We start from the raw sequence: 15793 nt of genomic DNA on the forward strand, positions 1-15793 counted from the left end.
GGAGTAATGTTGAGCATGGAAAAACATGAGGGGGACCCAAGCAAGGAGAGGGGCTTTGTTTTGTCATTGCTTCTCACCATGCAATTCTATTGTAATTGGAAATACATTCATTTTCTCCAAATCAAATCTTTGCCCATGACAGCAACTGGAAATCCTCATTTATCTCAATTTCCATAAGCCTTTCCACAAGCCTTTCCATATTATTTTCTCCCCAGTATCCTATTGAGGAGGAGGAGTGAGAGAGAGGCAGGGAGATGGCAGCCAGGCAAGGTTAGTCTGCCACAAGCTCAATGAAATAAGAAAATTATTATGAAAACAGTATTGACATATATTCAACTCTTTTTATTTAATGCAAATATAGGGGAAATTGACTTCACATGAATAGAGAAAAATATTTATACCAGGAAGTGGCCATCTTTTTTTTCTTTGCTTTCTGGGCAGTGCCATACTGGAGGAGTGAGCTGGCACCAATTTCTTTTTGCCTCCCTGTGGCAGGTGCCATCTTGGAAGGGGTACTGCCACCATTTCGGGTTTCTCTCTGTTCTGGGGGAGTTTGTGAGACCTAGCAATTCTGTATCTCGTGATTATGTACTGTTATTTTTTTGCCTCTTGCAGCTTTGCTTGTTCATAAACTCTTATTTTTTGACTCTGATCTACTTCTGTTTCTCCTTATAGGTGGAAAAGAACTGGTTGAAACTAAGGGGAGGTAACTCATTTTGAAACGCCCACCTCTTTAAATTGTCTTAAACCAAGACAGACATACATGTTTTTGGTCTTCTTCTCAATCCTCAAAATGTCTTAGCATTGAAAAGCCCATTTCACAGACAACTCTCCAGCAATAAATAAAAGAACCCTCTGAAATCACCTTGCCGGCTTATTATACCACAGTAACACCAGTGATCTAAATCCTCAAAATTCTTATCTACACTCTTTTCTATTTTACTTAGTGCTGTCTTAAATAAAATGTAAATGGAGAGCCCTTTGCTTAGACTTTTGTAGACTTTCAGTTCTAATAACAGTTTCTGTAATAAGACATTCAAACATTACAAGTCACACCTTTCTACCCAATTTACAAATACGAAACAAGCAAAACCATTACACCTTCAATATATCTTATATTCAAAAATAGCACAGAAAAGCCACCATAGACTCTTGTGGCTCTTGCAAGTTCCATGATCACAGCTATGGAGGACACTGCACTTCCTTAACGTAAAGTTTCCCTGCATTTTTTTTTCATGCAGCAGAACACGAATACCATGATCTTTAGTACTCCCAAAATCTCTCAGAACTGCTCTGCAGTACTTGTTACTTACACCTGGAGGACGAGGTGCTACCTTAATAGAATTACAAAAATAAGTATAATTCTATCTTAATAAAGCTAAGTTAGAATTAACTTTCAGAATTCCAAATCAAATAATGTTGAGCCCACATTTCTTTTATCCTTCTATGAGATTTTCAATGTTTCATATTAGTTAAGGAAACTGCAGAACTGTAATGCATGCATTACACTGTCCTGAAAATAGACACTATAGAGAATATAATACTACTAGGAATATAATTTATAGCAATTAGATTATTAATAATAGCAATTGTTATTTATTATAATATTAATCCTTATATATTATTAATTTTATTTAATATATTTATATAGTTTAAAGAACATAATAATGTAACACTACTTTTTATTGATTGGATTTTTAAAAAATAAACTGTATTACTGCAAATACCTGGCTGCATCACTAATAATATTACAGATATTATTTCTGTCCCAAGAGGATAACACTGATAAAACTAACAACTTAGTTTGATTTTAATGTACTGACTACTGAGTAAAAGTTTCTTGACATCTTCTGGAGCTAGGCAAAGAATTCCACATAGGTCCAAAATCTCAACTTTAGTTCTGCTTTTCTTGTCAAGAGTATTACACTATAAAAAATGCTAAGCTGCTGTCTGTATCTGATGAATTCAATAATTTCTCAGTTAAACTAAATAATGTATATCTGACTTCAGTTGCAAAAAATACCCTTTTTTTTTTTTTTACAAACCAATTTACAGTTTGAAAAGGCCAACTAGTTTATTAAGTATTATTTTCATGTAAGTTGTAAGGTTATAATTGGAGTGTCTTTTCATTAACAGGATAAAGAATCACTGCTGCAACTTGCAAATAATTGATATATTCATGCAACTGGAGCAAACTAACAATTTCCTTGACTAAAACACAGACTGGTTCTTATTCCAATATATGCTGATACATTGAGGTTAAGTCAGTATACTAAATTTTCAGAAATAATGTTACAGTTTGCAAGGGGGAATCAGCTTCCGCTTCAAATCTATTCATAAACGGTTCAATGATTCTGCATTTCTTTAAATAACAAAAAGAAAATTATTTTGTGACTATGCATTAATAAAGGAAAATCAAGTAATAGTCAAGAACCAATCAAACAAAGCACTTCTTAAAAGCTTCAGCTGGTAAAATATAGTTTCTAGTACACCTCAGAGTAGCACATCAATAATTCCTGCTCTGAAGAGCTCTTATTCGGACAGATGCAGACACAGGATTCTGTCTGCAAATGTATCATTACAGAAATGTGTCTCAAGTCTCTGTAACCCAAGCAGGTGAACAAAAGAAACCCAAAAAGCCACAGTAACCACCCAATTAGATCTACATCTGTAAAAATCTTTTTGGTCCTATACTTGCATGCTAGTGATTTACAGATTCCACATCATTTTCTAGAAAATTGATCAGAAAGACTTTAATAAAAAATGGATGGTGTGTGAAGGAAATTGTAAGAAGTGTACACTGCCTTACATTAACTTAGGCCCTAGTAAAGGACCCATGAGAGCCCACAATGAAACTGTGAAAACCACGGTACCCTGCTGCTCTGGCACATGCTCCAGGACAGACACTAAGAATCCATTCATCATGAGGAATTGGATCTAGGTAGAGATCTGAAACAGAAGAATTCTCAGCAGTAACTGAAAAATGTAAACCAAATCCAAGCACTCTAAGATGGTAATAATGCATGAATTCTCAACTGCCAAGCCACCCACTCTAAAGCAATCATGTTGATAATACTGCATAAGGCTTAGGTTGCCCACAGAACAACATAAATTATGAAATCTGAGTATGGATGTAGCAAAACTGGGACCAATGACAAAAAGGTAATTATGAGGGGGCTGTTTTCTTCTGAAAAGTTTTGGCAGAGACTATGAGGTACAAAGTCAATGAAAGTCTCAGTCTTAACTCAGAAAAAAAAAGAGACTAACATAGCAAATAGAGAATAAAATGCCAAATCAAAGGGAGAAAAAGGAAGGTGGGTCTTCCACTGGTAACTGTGTGGATGCCTCTAGATGGTAGTTATGCTGACATGTGGATTCAAGTCCACAAGGAGGATGGATAAAACCCTTTTGGATGACGTGCCAGACTCTTAACCAGATTTTTGTTCTTAACATTGTTTCTCCCAATTTTCTAGGTTTTTGGGGTGGGAGGAGGATGGCACCTTTGGAGGCAAGAAATGGATTTACACCTCAGTACCTAGAAAACTGTAATTTAGCAGTAATCACATATGTGATTCCTCATAATCTGCACTCTGTATCATTATGGAATTGTAACCTGTATACTTGATTGCATAATTATAGATTATTTTGCATAGACTACTTTGCTGCTCTACCTGTTTACTCTCTGAGAGCTCATTAATCAATAAATATCTTAATAGCTTGCAACAGCTGAGTCTGAAGTCTCCATTCTAATGCAGGAGTGTCAAATCTTGGCAGCAACAGAACACTACTCACACAGCAATTTTTTCTGATGTTCTTCTACTACATATGAGGCTGTGGGAAAAAATCCAAGGGTCATAAAGCAGCAGCAGCCTCACCTTCCTCAGACTGCCCAATCCAACAGGGTCTATTTTCCTCTAACAATTATTAAACCAAACAAACCTGATACACCAGCAGTGCACTGCTCTCCTACCAAGATAAATCAAAATCAGGTTGACTCATTTACTATGGATTAAAAAAACTATTAAGTAAAAAACATACTAACAAGTAGGGAGCAATGAAAGAATCCAATTTTTTCCATTAAGAGTAACAAAGAATTAAGTAGCTGCAAATGCTTAGGTGATTTCTATTATAAAGTTTGTGCCACTGCTTCAAGTTTGTAGTTTTGATTGTTTTCATAATGAGGCAGAAAGATATGATTCAAGAACAGAGACAGCAGTCAGAAAGTCTAGATTTCTATCTAATTCTTTCCTTACTGACAGTGGGCAAGTCACATAAAAATCTCTCCTTTAGTGCAAAGAGCATGACTCATAAACTTACCAGGCTACTAGACTGAAATGAAAATTAATCAGTGCTTATCTATGGTAAATTCTGAAAATGAAAAGGACTATTTGAATCACCAAGGAATTCTAAAACAACATGACTGGCAACATGAAATACAGTGGGAAGAGGAAGAGACAGTTTTTTTGAAATACAGTTTCTTTAAGCATAGGGAACAGTTACTCTCTTCCTTCATCTATTTTATTTTTTAGCAGGGAGAAAAGAAACTTAAAAGAAGGTCAATATTCTTAAAACAAAAAAAAAAATTATAAATACAGAAACTATGCCATCCTGAAACAAATCTCCTGAAGATAATAAGCTGGGAGAATTTCTGAGAAGTGTGTACTTAGTACATAAATGTACATAACAGCAGTAATTACATTAAACACATCTCTTGAGCATGTTAATTATAAGTGATGTGAATTTTTCATTTTCAGTTACATCAGGTATACTGCAGTTGATGTAAGAGATTTAAGTATATATAAATGTCTATAGATTATTTATATAACTATAAAATTATATATTAAATACTCAACGCCCTAAGGGAAATGCAGGAAGATAGGAACAGAATTAATTTATTGTCTTTAAATCAATATGGGTAGCAATTGAAATCAGTATGTGTGTAAGATGTCACAAATAGAGGGAGTGAGTTGAGTTACTATTTGTGGTGCAAGCCCATAATGTCCTCCAAGTATTAAAAACTGGTGGCCATGCTGAGTAATGCAGTTCTGTGTTTAAAATTGATGCTAAATTTTTCAGCAAAAGTAAAGAAATTCCCAATTTGAAGTTTAGAACTGCTTGGGCAGCTCTATTTGCTGCAGTCTTGCTGAAGCAAATGGGTATCAGGAAGAGGTCATGCTCCTTGTAAATATTTCTACCTATTACAGGAAGCACACTGAATGGCAGAGATCAATCCAGTAGTTTCACAGTACAGCTATTCCACTTATCGCGGGGCAGATCCAGACTCTTTTGAGAAGGATCACAGACCGAAACACAGATTGACACCTTTAATCCATGTATGCTGCTTATCTAATCTTGGCAAGGAAAACTGGCAGGGCTTCAACAAGAACTCCAGGAGTGGTCCCAGGCTTTCCCATCTGCTATAAAATATTTAATATCCCAGTTCTTTTTTCTTCCAAAAAAATGCTTGAAATTTTTCCTTGAAAGTGGCAAATCCTTCTTCTGTTAGAATTCAAAACTGGCATTTTATTAAGTCCACTCAACTCAGTAGAGGAAAGGCTGAAAAACATCCTAACATAAATTTTGCATTAACAATGCCATCTTGCAACTCATTAAAAAAGACTACATAGTTTTTGATGTAAAGGATTAAAAAAAACCCCTACTACCTCAGTGACACTGGCCTCAAAATAATGGCTAAATTCAACTTTTTTGAATTTTACCAGTGATTACCATTATTTGGTCTAGGTAACTTATTTTCTTATTCCATAGACAGCTGGGGAGGAAAGCTTCCAGGAGACTTTGTTCCTGGAAAAAAGGATCAGATCTTTCCATCCAAACAGTAATCACAGAAATCAATCCCAGCTTCTCAACTAGACATGTAACCCCAAGGGACTGACCTTTGGTGGAACCATAACAGGCAGCATACCTGTTCCTGAAACACAGACTGCAATTTCATAAGGAAAACTTGCATACTGTCCCCAGAGATGGCACATGACCCAAGGTACAAACAACAGGCTGTCATGCACACATCTGCTTTCTTGGTAGACAGCCCCAGATCTGAATGCACCTTACATTTCAACTATTAAGGATCAAAAGCTGCTACTGGAAGGTAGCATAACTGCAGTGTACAGTCAACCATGCTGTATGGGAAAGTCCATCCATTTCACATTTCTCAAATGCAACTGAGCAACAACATAACCTCAATCCACAAACTCCCCAGCAATATCAACCATGCAAGTGGACCCTGCAGCCCACGCTACAAACAAATGAATCTCTGTGTTCACATGGAGGGATCTGCTCCTATAGTCCTTCCTTTGATACAAGAGTCCAACATGCCATGAACCTTATGCTGCATGGCATCTAGCTCTACACATGACAAATATAAACACAGTGGCAAAAATGAATTGGGGGTTTTTCAGCCAATTAAATACACCTTCACAACACACTTTTCACAGGTGCCCCATGGAGACTGAAAAGGTACTTTAATACCAGGGGTTTAGTCTGAAATACTTTCAGCGTGAAGCTGCTTAAATACAGCATTGTGAAAAATGCTGCAAAAGTTGTTTCCTTCTCCTTGGCTCTCACATCAGAAATATACTGAGGACTATTTTTCTGAATGCAATGTTTTATCATTCTGTTCTATATTTTATGCACCAATGCCACACTGAACCCAAAACCCCAAAGGATCAAAATTAAAATTTCAGATAAAGGTTACTAGGCAAGAGAAGTACAGAATTTGCAAAAGAATGATTAAAACCTGTAAGGACCCATAAGAGCAGGATCATAGTAAAGATACAACTCAGAGAAATTAAATACCTACCTGCATAGATTTCATTATTTTGGCTTATTTTCTGCGTATTTTAAAATACCTCTGATGCCGTCTAGACTAGTGCATCTTGGAATTTACTGCTTAAGAATTAAGCATCAGTTTTAAACGCTGTAAACACGTATTCATGGACAAGGGCAGAGAATACACTCTGCTACATGTTAGTCAAAGGGAAATAGCTACATATATTCAGAACTGAAGGCTCTACTAGTCTGTGCAACCCAAGTCTTGAACAAGAATAATTCCTGATTGCTTATTTTTAGCACTCATTCACTTTATGCTATTTAACATGTTATTGTTTTGCTTTTGTAGTCTAAAAGAAACTTAATAATAATTTGAAATATTTCAAAAATTTAACTATACTGTTCCATCTGAATGCCCTACAAACATTACACTGCACAAGGCAGCCAGCTGTGCCAAGGTACATTTCTGGATGGAAATTCAACAAACAGAAATGCTGAGCCAGATTGATTACATTAGTCATTTGTTTATACTCAGACCCCCTGTAATACTACAGAAAGGCACAGTGTAAGAATCGGAGCAGAATGGATTTGTGTATTATATTAGTACCCAACATGTTGCAGTACACTCTCCCTGCACAATTTCCATTTCTGTTCTCTCAGGCCCAGCATGCTATTTGTGACATGAATCAAATTATATTGTGATTCTCAATTACTTAGATATAGGGAAGTATTTTGCAGCAAACCAATCTCCTTCAAATTTCTTCACTTCCTCTGGGAATTATGTTGGACATTATCCCTAATGTAGAACAATTCAATAAGCAGAAAGAGAGAGCAAAGCTCATGTGAGAGATAAACACTCAAGAAAACTGAGCAACAGTAACAGCCTGCAAAACTCATTACTGAAGGCTTGAGTTGTGGCTTTGACTTTATTAATTTGCAAACATCTACCCTCCTTTTAAATTGCATCACAGGACTTGTATCCAAAGGGGAAAAAATGTGAAGTGGCAGGAAAAAATCCACTGTCACAGCTTACAGTGTAAATGTGTTCTAATCCAGTTCATGCGCCATGATAAATCAAAGATTCTCAGACTATCAACCACTCAGGATGCATATCAAGTGAAAATACTTAACATGTATAGGCAAGTGCAGAGGTTTCAGATTCTGACAGAGAGAGGATCAGCCAGTCTGAGCTTTCTGGGATTTCACATCTATTTGAAAAGCATGAAATCCATACTCCTTCCATTCCCCCTACATTATCTGCGTAGAGTGTGCTCAGATGTGTTGTAATTATTAACTAACGTGCGAGGCAGCTAGCATTCAACATAGAATTAATACAAGTTAACATGTTTAAACACCAGCAAACAAGCTGCCATTACATTGTGTTTACACCTCTCCCTTAAAACCACAAACTGTAAACAGACCCCCTTTGCAGATATCTGCTGGGTATGTCACATTTCAGCTTAACATCTAAATTACATATTGCAAGTCAGAGGTTACAACTTTCCAAAGCCATTGGTATTTTCTCAAATACTGGTATATGACAAAGCCATGGGTATTTTCTATATGATTCTTCTTTTATGTGTTACAGATTACATATGATATCTAATCTGCAAAAATGGAAAAATAATTGATAAAGAATTATAAAGTTGGTCATAAAAGTATGAGTATTATGAAGGAGTTTTTCTGTGAACACTTGGGATTACTACTTCATGAATTCAAACAATTCTATTGCTCAGATAGAAAAACTCAAAAGAAACTCAAAACCCTGTGTCTGGCTATTTGTCTTCTAAACCATCTTGTAACTACTAAATCAAAATTAACTCTAACACCTGAAGAAATTCTTATGAGGCAAGAAACAGAATCATATAATCATACACTGAATTAGAAGGGACCCATCAGAACCATAGGGTACAACTCCTGGCCTCACACAGGACACCCCAAGAGTCACACCATGTGCCTGTGACCATTGCCCAAATGCTTCCAGAACTCTTATCAGGCTTGATGCTGTGATCACTTCCCTGGGGAGCCTGGTCCATTAGGGCAGAGCAGAGCAGGACAGTCCCTTCTCTTGCCTGGCTGGTGATGCTGTGCTTGATGCCCCTCAGGGCACAGGTGGCCCTCACAATCTACTATGGGTCCAGAGCTACATGAACATTACTGGTCCAACACATACAACTGCCTGGTCAACTTGGCAACTGCCAGGTTCAGTTTGTGTTCTTCTCAGAGGAGAAAGTCAATATATTTTCCCATTTTCTCATCAGCAGTTTAATTAAAAATGAAACTTTTTTACTTTTGTCATCTCTTCTTCCAGACTGGTCTGGAACTAACCAGCAAGAATACTGCCTGGAGAACAGGAAAATAGAAAAATAAGAAAAAAGGAAAACAGAAGTCGGGGGGGGGGGGGGGGGGGGCAGGGAAGGAGGTGGTTCCAAGTGGATTGATTTTACCTTCCTGTTTGCAAAACCAATCAAACTTCAATTCTCTGACAGCATATCAGAAACTTAGCAATCACTGGGTCATATCTTGAGATGCAATCTGACACAACCATATCAATGTGCCTGTCCCTGAGGCATCAGTGATAACTATTTTATTTTTGATATGTGTATTTATCCATGGCTACTTAGTCAGATTTGAGTATTTTGATATTCTTACTGCTGGCAGTTTTCCCAAGCTGTCATCTGGCTCTTCACCATCTCAGTAAAAGCTGGTTAGTTATACCCAATCCTGCCAAATACAGAACAGACTTCCTGCTGTCTATTTCTTCACTGAAGATATTTTCAGTGCTCTGTACACATCATCCCTTCTTCAGCTAAACAATTTCCACTTAATTGTGGGGATTCCTTCTTCACACAGTCTGTCCTCGAGAGACTTCCACGGCCCTCTTTCAAACTTTCACCAGCTCTCTCCAGCACAGCATACCAAACAAGATACACCACCTGAGCCCACACTGAGCACTTTGCACCTTTCCTAAGGTGATATTCCTCCTCTCAGTACAGTACCTCCCTTCAGTAACAATAATTTATAGCCAACCCATCTCACATTAGCTGCAATCCCCACAGAGGTTTTGGCAGACCCGCTACTTATCCAGCTGCTCCCTCCCACAGTTCAATGCATCTTGCTTTGGCACCTCCTGAAGGGCACCTCCCATCCTCTCTGAACTCACACTGTAGTTGTTTTCTTTTCCTCCTATAGCCTTGTGGATCCCCTTCAAGACCACTACCTCCTCACTCTAGTTTTCAAACCTTTGATGAAAATGTTCAGTACTACTGTCAAAATCCTGAAAATACCACTGTGATGCAGATTTCCACCTCAACATTGAGATTCCTCTCTGTGGTTTGCATACTATATTTTACAGCTGAAATTATAATGAATCTCAAATGAAGTGCAACATGGAATCCATCCAGACTCTCCCCACTGCCACTCAAACTAATAAATATTTAAATTAATTTAGACCAGGGGCTTATCAAGAAACCTTCTACAAAGTGAAGCAAATATTACATTTAAAATAAAAAAAAATTATCACCAAAAAAAAGTTGACTCAACTCATAGTAAGAGGATACCTTTGTAGCTCACCTTTATCAGAAAAAAAAAAATTTAAAACATGTCAAAAAAAACCAATCATCCAAATAAATCACAGCCTTTGAACAATTCTCCCTCAGGGAAGTGAAATTAAAAATGTAGAAGTCATTAAAATAAAATAAAACCCTATCTTTAAAATTCTTTAAAAATGGAAGTAGAGTAACTCCCTACAATTAGATTAATTCTACCATCTTTAATCTGCTTTTAATGGAAATCTCTTGATTCAGTCATGACAAAGAATATTTTGTCTGTCAATCATCTGCCAATTCAGACAGTAATATCCAAGACAGAAAACAAAATACAAAACAGAAACAAAAATGCCAACCCTTCCACTACGATGTGCTAATACATCAATTTTGACAGCCTAAATTCTATTTTATCACAGGGAGAAGGTTATACACTAAATCAATCTACTGTCTTGAAAACTTGTTTCTAACAGAGGAATTTTCCTTTCTATAACCCATTATTTTCAATTATTTGCCACTACAGCAGCAGTTGCACTGTAGTGACATTGATAGCAAAGATTCAAAATTATTTCAAATATTTATTGAAAAATGTCAAGAAAACAGTTCAAAAAAAGAAATCATCTGATTATCACAAAATTCTGTATTTCTTCTGAAGTAACTGAAACTGCTCTCTTGAGGAATTCATTCATTTGTAAAAACATTGTTGGTGCAAATAAAAATATTACTATTAGCTGCATGATCTTTTTATGAAAGATGACTACAACTGGAAAATGACAAGTACTGAAACTAAAAACAGTCCTCTAAGGATTCTAATAATCTCCTCCAGTAATATTTTATTCAATTAATCATAACTTAAATCTCGGACAGAAAGAAAAAAGCAAGTAAAAAAGCAAAATTAAGTAATCATGGTCTCACATTTGGCTTATGAAGAATTATAAATACATAGTTTTTAACATCAAAACATTTAAATTCTGTTTTTAGAAACATAACTGAAATTCTGTACTTCATATAGCATTAACTCTTTAAAGATCTATGAAAAATGTGAAAACAAATCACCAAAGCCATAAACAAGAATGAACTTCTAAAGCACAAACAATAAAATTATTATCTGTTCATAAGCAATTTTGTGGAGACTCAATTATATATGTGAAGTATACATAATTTTTTATTCAAGTTGGTATTACTCAAACAAAAATGCTGGCATAATTAAATCTTCATTGAAGATTTAAGATAGTCTGTCCCTGATTTTCACTTACTGTTTACCGCAAAGAAAACAGAGCCATTCAAGCTCGTAAGATTATAACCTATAAATAACATAACTCTGGAAAGAAACACCCTGTGATTAAAGAGGCTGGAAGGTAGGCTGTTTTGCTAATCCACAAACAGTAGTTTCAACTGATTAAACATTTGTTTATTTCTCACACTTAACTTTTTTAGCTACTGGCCAATTCTTAATTTATTTTAAAAGTCTAAAACATAATGGAATTTCTTAAAGCTTCAGAAGCAACCCCAGAAGGTGGAGGGTGAGGTCAGTCCACACATGGCATGACCAGGCCCACAGCTCAGCAGGTCTTCCGCATGACCCTATCCTCACTCTCTTCTCCTTCATGACCACCTTCCCCGCTTTCTAGGGAGATGCCTAGTAAGGATATGGGAAGTGGACAAGAAAGCAACAGACCAGTATAAGAACAGTAGACTTATGAAATCTTTATGAATCTTACAAAAATCAGGCTCTTTTTGTCTTTGTGTAATTTCTTATGAGTGTTCTCCTGCAAAGGAATCACAGACCCGTGGCCGTATTTAGTGCATCACACAGAGCCTCAATGCCTCCCTTCATTTCACCAGTCCCGGCTTTGGATCAGACAAATCTCCTAGATCCTCTCATTAAGTTCTTCCCCATAGCAGCGCTTTTCTGTCTACACTGTGCTAGCCACTCTTGTGTCATGTTTTTTTAACTTCAGTTTCACTCATCTCCAAACATGAACTAACTGTATTGTGAAAGTGAGTACCCCAGACAGACTACTGCTTTGAATTATTTAAGATACTGAAAAAGCTTTATATTTTGAAACACTTGGGGCTATACCAGTGTGGCAGGGATCAGAAGGTGTCCCAACTTCTCTTGCCAGGCGCTGATGCCAGGGTCAAGGAGGAGTCAGGCAACATGGTTACAGGTCATACACGGGAAGATAATTCATCTGCCTGTTGAAACATTTTTAACTGCAGGTCATTTTATGAGATTCTATACAAATTATCAAGTATCACACTACCAAAAAGTTCATATGGTTCCCTGTGTACAGAATCCATCTACTTAGTAATCAATTATTTAACAAATGATGTTCCTGATTGGCTTTACTCCAGAAATTATTTCTTCTAAATTTTGCAACCTGCATATTGAAATTTTCTGAGTTCTGACAAGACCATAAACTAGGGGCAAGCTATGACAGAAAGCAAAAGATAAAAGCATAGGAGGAATTGTACAAGAGTACAACTCAAGTACAGAAATGCAGCATTGTCACTTCACTGAAAGATTATTTTCCCATTCACCTATTACATCCCAGGAGAAACTAAAAAGATAGACTGAAAATAAGGCTGAATAGCGCCTCTTTCATCCCAAAAGAACACAAGAGGATTTCACTGCTGGCTTGTGTATTAACCTATACAATTTGTCGCAGTGGACAAAACCCTGATGAATTCCGCACAAGGTAGTGTGGTATCATGATCCATATTAATGTCAAAAACACTGACTAAATTGTGTAGAAACTTAGAAGTAAACAGACAAAACAGTAATTAAAAGCTTTTTAAAGTTTCTGCATAATCTAAAAAATATATCCATATTGTAAAAGACAGGCAATTTAAAACACCTCAGTCATTTATGTGGAAACTATTGCATGACTATTGTTCCAGGAAATTTTTTTCAGTATCTCATTCCCACAAATATGATCTGGATAAGAAGGAATTTTTTCTTAAATTCCTTCAAGCTTCATAAGCCTGAGGCAAACCTAATGTTCTCCATATTAGAGGAGAATTTAACTGCTCACAGTAAAAAATACCTTATTAACAGAAAAATTGCCTTGAAACAGCTGTTCTGAGTCTAAATTTACAAGCTTCTGCAGTTTTGGAGGGGTTCTGTTTGTGGTGGGTTTTGTTTGGTTGGCTCAACAAAAATTCAAAAAAAATCAGACATCAACCAAGCCATTCTGTTAGGACAGTACACACACAACAAGAGTATGGTCTACATGCAGCTCACAAGGGATAGGAATAAAGTTATTTATACAGATTTCTTTTTTGAGAGCAACATAAAAAACAACAGCAATAAAACAAACATAAAAAAAAAAAAACAACCCCAAAATGGCAGAAATGTGGAACTTACATGGCAAAATTTCTTTCAAGTAGTATATGGGCATGTTCTCCTGAGGTGTGCACAATGAGCCTGTGCCACCTCAGCTCAGTTTCCTAGTAAGGCTTTGACAGTATAAGTAAAAAGCATATGGATTACAAAGCAAGGAGGGACCTCCATTTATTCTAAATAAAAGTAAATCCACAAAATTGAATACAGTTTTGTGCTAATGGCAGGATTAGAGCAAAGCTATAGAGATTTAAATCAGATACCTCTGAATTGTTTTCTCCTCATTAAAAACATTGCTTCTTCTAGATTCCTGGAGCATGCAAAAAAATCACTATTTGGAACTTTGCTAGTTCTGCTAGAAGCAAATCAGTGAGACCTGCTAAGTCAAAAAATCTTTAAGACTCTTAGATATTTCTATTTCCTACTTTTTCAAATATCTAAAGATTTGCAATCCTAGGATCCCCAGGAAAAAATCTCATTTAGGTAAGATACAGCTAAGCTCAGAAAATATGCTATTGATAATACCTTTCACTCCCACTAATTTCCACCTCAGAGATTTTGAATGTTGAGGCTCAAAAGCATAGCCTCAGCTGTTATCCAGGGCTTCCACAATGCCATGCTCAGCTAGCCTATTCATAGCTCGGAAAAAGGCTTTACAGAGCTTTACAAGCTACAAGCTATTCAAGAGCAAGAAGTTAGTGAAAATGTAAATAGAAGCATGCAATGTAATAACTACTATCAAAATAAACTAAGTGCTACTTTAAATTAAAAAGGTCATCTCCTACACAGAGGAGATTACCAACTCATTACTTTTCTCCTTACTCCCTCAACACTGAAGCAGCAATATCACCTCCATTGCTTTTTATTGTTGCTTTACACAGAAAGAAAACAAAGAAAAGGTATTTTTCAGGTATTTCTACTATTTTTCAAATAATACATTCAAGCTAAACCTCTGAACAAGCTTTAGTGAATCTTACCGTAAGTCATGGAAGACTTGAAATCCCTTAATAAGCTCCAGGCATCAGGCAGAAGTTGTTTAATTACATGTTCTGTATTTATTGAAAAAATAAAGCTAACGTTATTAGCATGCTGGTTGAAATCACAAAGTCTGCACTTGAGCTGCCCAACCATTTCACCACTCTCTCAATGATTTATGATCTGGGTTACATATACAGAAGCAGTATCAGCAACTTACTATCAAACTTAGAACCAAGCTCAGAATCCTGGCAGATTTTCTATGTGCTTCAAACACCTCACACAGCACAGCAGAAGTAGAGCAGTTGCAAACCACAGCTGTCAGGCAGGTCACCAGAACACCAGGTAACTTCTCGGTTTCGCTGAACAGGCTTCACATCAGAAATCAGAGCTGCAGCAGGCTTTTTGGGGCACCCCACCAGAGCCAGCTACCCACATGGGCACACAGCTATGGGAACCACACAACTTTCTACTAACATGCTATTTCACTGTTATTCCAGTTTTAAAGATCTATAAAAGGCTGTCAAATAAATGGATTTCATACACATTTCAAAAGCAGGAAGATCTTAAAAACATAAAATTAATCAGTAACTGCTGTGTACATATTGTAAAAGGTGCTTTATTTGAAAATGGTAGTTTTTCAACTCTGACTCAAAACTTTCTTTTTTGGAAAAGCTAAGGGGTAAGGGAAGAAGAAACAAAATGTACAACCTCTTAGACTGCTCAATACTTGCAACCAAAATACATCCAAGGAATTGACTAATTCAGTGATATGCCACACAGTGATTTCCTCAATTCTGAGTAGCACTGAACCCACAACACCAGTTTGATACAACTGCAGTCACACCATGTGCAATCAAAACTTCAGCACGCTCACTCAATGGAGACAGCCTTGATGTCAGATTATTGTCTTTTGGTCTACTGCAAGTTGTGGTGATGCAACAGGCAGAACTGCCTGCTCTGTATGCTGAAAGTATTACAGTGACGGGCAAACATGCAAAACACGTCAGGATGATTACAGCAATAATCTACAGAAATAATGTTACCAGTTCTTCTACTACTAACAAATATTTCTACAATGTCAGATTTTAAAAGCATGGGAAAAATATTTGGAGAGAACCAACAGTAAGACTCTTCAGGG

The 15793-nt window shown here is 36.6% G+C and overlaps 1 protein-coding gene across 8 annotated transcripts in view; it reads right to left on the reverse strand.

Annotated features, from left to right (window-relative positions):
- APBA1 (amyloid beta precursor protein binding family A member 1) overlaps positions 1 to 15793 on the reverse strand; it is an 85114-nt gene that overhangs the window by 55628 nt on the left and 13693 nt on the right. The window contains exons 2-3 of one of the 8 annotated variants that reach the window (XM_085567233.1): positions 14655 to 14726; positions 12415 to 12530 (exon numbers count right to left, since the gene is read on the reverse strand). The exons of 5 other annotated variants lie outside the window; for them this stretch is intronic. The gene's annotated coding sequence lies outside the window, so the exon portion shown is untranslated. Of the gene's footprint in view, positions 1 to 12414; positions 14621 to 14654; positions 14727 to 15793 lie in introns of those variants that run through there. 2 more of the 8 variants (XM_085567235.1, XM_085567234.1) reach the window with 2 other exon arrangements.

Source organism: Lonchura striata, chromosome Z (assembly GCF_050655825.1).
Source record: "Lonchura striata isolate lonStrDom1 chromosome Z, ASM5065582v1, whole genome shotgun sequence".
Lineage (NCBI taxonomy): Eukaryota > Metazoa > Chordata > Aves > Passeriformes > Estrildidae > Lonchura > Lonchura striata.